Genomic DNA, 6,144 nt, shown 5'->3' with positions numbered 1-6,144 from the left:
AATAATTTGAGAATTTTTTAGTACCTATTGATGTCAGTGCCTTGGAAATGTTCTGAATTGTTATCACAATTCTCAGACACGTCTAAGATAGCAAATGGATTTAATCTCAAATTGCAACTGAGAGCAATTTATAGTAGCTGCTGAGAGTGCAATGTTAAGAAACTTTCTAAGGAGACTTCCACTTCCAGTTAGGATGTAGTTGGGTATGAAAGAACTATGTGGAAGAACATGTTAATAGAAATTATCTAAACTGAGGAAGAAAAATAAAAATTATTTTAGAAAATGAACAAAGTAAAAGGAATAGTATGATAATATCAGATGATCTAACAGACATGTAGTTGGAGTCCCAGAAAGGAAAAAGAGAGCTAAGGGAACACAAAACATATTTGAGAAAAGAGTGGCCTAAAAATTTCCAAAACAGTGAACTAATATATGTTCATTCTAGGTGATTGGCATATAGGTGTTTGTTATATCAGTCTACATTTTTATTTCATATTTAAGCTTTCAATGTTGAAAAAGGTCAATGTTTAAGAGAAGAGGTTTTGGAATCAGACTGCTTGTGTTTGAATCTCTGTTCCATAATTATTGGTATGTTTCTTTTTTTTTTTTTTTTCTTCCCCTGGGGCCACCTTTACTGTGCAGCTCCAAGAGGAGGTTAACACTGTGGGGCAAACAGGTAAGAGAAGGGGTCAGGAGTTAGGACGGGCCCTGTGGGGGGGTGTAGGGCTCCTGCATCCCTCTGGGATCTGAGCCTAGAAGGCTCTAGCAGAGCCCAGCAAACACCTCAGTGGAAGTGGTATTTTCTGGCTGGCTTGAGATTGATGCATGTGGCCTTCGTCTCCTCGGCCTCACGGTTCCGCACATCTTTGAATCGCTCCCCCTTGGTGCTCAGTACCTGGTTGTCAATGTATCGGATTAGCTTCTTGGGGGCCTCCTTGGGAGCCATGGGCCGGTGAATCTTCTGATCCTCTGCACTATCCACCATCACGTACCTCTGCAGAATGGACTGCAGCTCATCCTTTTGGGGGCCTCTAAGGCGCTTGGGCGGGTCCTGGTTGGAGCCATCCCAGGCTGTAGGCCCCTCCTCCTGCCCTTCTACCAGCATCTTCATAGCTCCTTCCAAGTCCCCCCGAGCTTTGGCCAACACCCACGGGGCCTGCTCCACCGAACAGGTAGGGAACACTTCCAGGAGTACACCCACCCCTGGCAGCAGCTCTTCCTCAGCGCCAGCTGCCTCATCTTGAGTGTCCCCAGCAGCAGGAGAAGCCCTGGTCTCTTCTTTGAGCTTTCCAGGACGCTGCAGAGGCTCTGAGGAGGTGAGCAGCTGACCCTGGACCTCAGAGCTCTGTGGTTGCAGGTTCTCTTTGTTCCTGGCACCACTCAACTGCCCTCAGAGCTTCTGCATCATGTCCCCTGTCGTATTCCTTGGGATGTGGGCAAAGCCAGGCACGTAGGCCTCCATCAGCTCAGTGAAGACCTCCATATGGAAGTTCTCCTCTGACGGGCCCGAGGGGCCCAGGTTCTCCAGGACCCCGAACACATAGGAGAAGATGACCCCATTCAAGCCCCTGAGGTCAGCCTCTGGGAGGTGCGTCCGGACAAAGGCAAGGAGGGCTGCGCTGACCATCCTCTCCAGCTCCATGCTCTCTCCTCTGCTCGGTCAGGCGGCCGGCAACTTGTCCTGCGCGGTGCAGCTCTCATCCCCCGTGTGTTTCTTTAGGCAAGTTTCTTTAGCTCCCTAAGCTCTATCTTCCTCAGCCATAAACTAGGTATAATAGCGTATGGCCACCTCGTAGAGAACATTATGAAATAATAAATGTTAAGTTTTTAGCGTAGTTCCTGGCATCTAGAAAGAACTCAATAAATGTAAAATGTCTTGTCCTCATCCCCCCTCTCTTTCTCCCTCTTCCGTCTCCTTCATCACCTAGGAAAGTTTCCACCAGTGCTCATGCAGATGCCCAAAGACCACGTTTGTATCTGACACAGAAAACTGTAAGGCTATTTCTAAACCATCCTAATTCCAGGAAAAGGTGCTTCAAATACATTATAAATGAGATACTATATATATGCATCATCATCCAGAAAGGGTGAGTCAGCATGTAATGGGAAAGACTGGAATAATCAAGCCAGTCTGTATCAGAGGACATAACCTCTGCTGCACGTGCCACGATGGCTGAAGAATAGTGCCACACAGCGCACCACCGTGTGACTAAGCTTTTGTTCTGCACAGAAAGCAGAACCATTCAAGTAGCCTATCAATGACATCCTACCTAAGCACGTTTCCAGCTTCCTACCTGACCAAGTTGAGCTTTCAGTTTGTCTTTCTGGCAGAAGAGTACACTAAAATGATGTCTTGTTTGGGTAGTCTACACCAAACCTGGGTCCCTCCTTCTATGTTTTGTGCCGTTGATTTTTGTGTTTGAACTTTTTCTCTATTGCACTACCATCGGTTCATGTGGAAAAATCGTGCTAATTTTCTTGCATACACAGCCTTAAAATTTCATACTATTTATTTCTGTTGGTTTTTAAATTCTTAATTAGGCAGAGCCAAATATCTTCTGAAAATCCAGAAAATTTCACTATGTTCTTGTTTTTTAGATTACTTAAAATGTTAAAGGAGAGTAGTTTCAGTTTTTAATCCTTGGAAAACCACTGTATACATGCTTTTAAGTTAGTGTTTGTTTCTATCGTAAGCTGTGATCTTTAGAATAGTTTATCAATTCAAACATTTTAATGTATTTAGTTAAAAAATATTTATTTACCAGACACCTTTCTTGGTGGTGGAAATACATTAATGAACACATCAAAAACATGATGAAGACCTTGCCTTTGGTGAGCTTACAGCCAAGTGAGGAAGAAAGACGACAATAAAACAATACCACTGACAGGAGGACAATGGCCTTCCAGTGACAGCCTGCCTAACCGGCATCCACAATTGTGTGAAGTCAAATCCTTGAAACAAATATAAATATCTATGAAACCTCTAATGGTTTTACTGCTCTGATTGAACTCTGACTGATACAAGTATTGAGCGGGTTTCCAGAGGTGTTCGTTCCCTGAAGACATGGAAGAAGCTCCAGACAAGGCAGGAAGTGAGAGGCACGCTGGGAGAAACTGTTAGTTTGCTCCTGTGAGAAACTGGCTGAAGCACACGTTGGACAGGTAGCAGCTGGATTAGAGGTGAGGAGGCTGAGAAGACTTGAAATGGTACACAAGCGGTGTCTGGCACAGCATCCTGTAGTAACAATGTGTGTTGGACATGAGGGATATGCCCAATTCAATTGGAGGAGGGGATATCAAGGGAAGGATTCGTAGTTCTCTATCCCTGCAGAACACCGTCCTCAAATACACGTCCTCACATTTGTCACAGTAATTGTAACGTTCCCTTTTGGTTATGAAAGCTTGTTTCTTACCTTATTTAGTTTTGGATTATTTCAGGTTTCAATTGAATATGCCTACTTAGTAAGGAGGCCGATGTTTCTGTTGTTGTAAAAAGTGCAGCTTGTCAACATGAATGTAAAATGTCTTTAGTTTGGTCGTGTGAAACACCCGGTCCATAAAATCAACAGCCTGGGACCTTTTGGAGTCTCTGAAAATAGGATGTCTTTTTTGTTTGTTTTTTGGACAAGTTCTCAGTACTTCTCTCATAACTGCAGGTTTTAAAACTCTATTTGTTTAATAACTCTCACCTTTCTTTTCCTTTCTTATCTTTAGCAAGAAGAGGGAATTTTTGTAGCTGTTACAAATGATGACAAAAAAAATAGATTGGATTTAGTACATATTCACAGTATGTGTGCAGTATTTGCAAAATTCTTCCTTATGTTTTGCCTGAATGTAAATATAAACCAATGCCTGTTGTAAATAACTATTTTTAAAATAGTAAATAGAAACTACAAAATTAGATCTTTTATTAACTAACTTTGTGTCTGAGTAAATAATGTAAACTATTGGGGCTTCAGCTTCTTTTATATATAATAAGGTGTTTTGGTTAAATAAATTTTCTTCTAGTTCAAAATTCTATTATTAGGTTTTCACTTTTCAATAAAATTTCCAATCAACAAAGAAGCCCAAAAAATATCAGCAAAGGTAACAGTATATCAATTATTATTGTTACTAAGTTTCAAATTCCAACTAGTATTAGTTTAATTTATTGGCAGTTTGTGAATGGAGTTGTTTATTCTCTTAACAGAGGAAAAAGTAACACCCATGTGCTTATTATACTGGGAAATATGATCATTAGATTTTTATCTCTTAAAAGCAGCAGAAAACAATCCGTTTTGCATTATCTAAAGGAAATAAAACAATTCACTTTTAGTAGAAATAAATTAGCTAAGTGAAAGTTTGGTACACACCTACTGAAGAGTACTTTGAAAGAAAAATGTGAATTCTTTTAAAATGCTTGCAGCATCAAAAACTCCCATTTTTGTTGGGAAATTCCTGATTCATGAATTTCAAAAAGCCTTAAGATTCAGATATGAGGAAAAATGAAAGAAAATTGTTTAACAATTGTGTTTATCAATATTTTCAGAGAACAAAGTTTAAAATCTTAGTGTGTGAGTTGGAGCGGATGTGAGACATTCTGAGATCACCTTCTTTTCCTTGTTCCTATGGGATAGAAAAACAAATCCAACCCAGTGGCCAGGAAGGGCTGCACTTCTCTGCATAGAGTGAAAGTAAATTAAATTCTCCGACAATACCGAAACAAAGGAATGAAAAATAGAGAAGGTGAAGAAGAGGAAAAGAAGCGTCTAAATCTTAGGAACAAGAAAAAGAAGCTGACCATGCCAGCTGCTTGTGGCCAGCCTTCCCCACCTGCTCCCCCACCATGTATTGAACTCCTGTTTCCCCAGTGCTCCCACAGATATTTCACAAACGTGATACTTCACATGGGTGAGTGGATAGCTCAGCTTGAGGCTAAGGGCATTCAGGTGTGACTGAATAGGTTGGGGCAAATCTATGTTTATGAAGGGCTGAGGAGCCTTCTGGAAAACAATTATCCTAAGACAAGAAAGAGCCAGATATCATGTGCCTGACACATATCAAAGCCTGAGTCATCATAAAAGGGGAGAGAGGAGAGGTTCTGAGTTTACTCAAATCTTCAAGGGACTTCTGTGTCACTTGGATTTATCTCTTGGCCATGGACCCTGTCTGGGTCACAGCGAGAGAGCCAAGTAAACGTGAGAGAGAGAGAGAGCATGTGCAAAGGAGCAAGTCCACTAAAACTCAGTAAAGTATTGGTCACCTTCTGATGCAGTGTAACACAAAATAGAGGAAGAGAGGAATTTATCCCAGTCCAACAGGTTTAGCACCTTGAAGCAGTGCCCAGTAGGTGATTAGAGCCCCCTGGTGGGAGCTTGTGAATATGTACTTCAGAAGTAGTGGAGTCTGCAGGATGTCCCATGATAACTGACTGGATATATTCATTAGCACTTCTAGAAATTTACTATTACTTGTAGAAAGTTTGTAGGTTAAAAAATGTGAGTATTAGTCAGAAGAGGCTAAGTTGTCATAACAAACATCACTTCAGCTTATGACCTAATGATCAGAAGTCCCATGGCCTTGCCTAACTGTGAGTGGGCTAGGGATTTTAGGGGAGCAGATGGCATTTCTGTCACCATTAAGGATGGATGCTGTAAGGAGCAAGCTGGTAGGGGCAAAAGCTAGTGAAATATACTTTTAATTTGACCTCATTCATCCCATTATACTAATGAGATCAAGGAAAATGGTCTCTATACATACTTTTATTTAATCCTCATGACAGGAAACAAATTCAGAGAAGTAACTTATCAGAAATCACATAGCTGTTATAGTTCTCCTTGACTCCAATACTGTTCTCTTTTCATTATTCCATATTTGCCACAGTTATATACTTTAACCCCAAACATTTACTGAATTCCTACTCCATTCTTTATTGTTATCGTAGTTAGTTTTTTCACAACAACCCAGTGAGTTAAGATCAGTAGTGGCCTCGACAGGCTCAGACAGGTTAAATAACTTGATCTAAGTCACAAAGCCTGCAAGAAGAGATATGGCTTGAACTCAGATCTGCCTTCAACTCTAGAGCTATTTCCATTCACTCTTTTGAACAATTGCACCCAGACACGTTAAGGCTTTGCCCAAGGTCATGCAACTAGCAAGCAGCAG

At 41.1% G+C, this 6,144-nt stretch overlaps 1 pseudogene; it reads right to left on the bottom strand.

Moving 5' to 3' along the window:
* Positions 1–759: 759 nt before the first annotated feature.
* LOC109455450 (CUE domain-containing protein 2 pseudogene) lies at positions 760–2,252 on the bottom strand (annotated as a pseudogene).
* Between the last annotated feature and the right edge of the window lie 3,892 nt (positions 2,253–6,144).

Source organism: Rhinolophus sinicus, chromosome 7 (assembly GCF_057876585.1).
Source record: "Rhinolophus sinicus isolate RSI-liver-muscle chromosome 7, RSI-T2T, whole genome shotgun sequence".
NCBI lineage: Eukaryota > Metazoa > Chordata > Mammalia > Chiroptera > Rhinolophidae > Rhinolophus > Rhinolophus sinicus.
The sequence above is the reverse complement of the archived record's forward strand: the minus strand, read 5'-3'. Positions and strand labels throughout refer to the sequence as shown.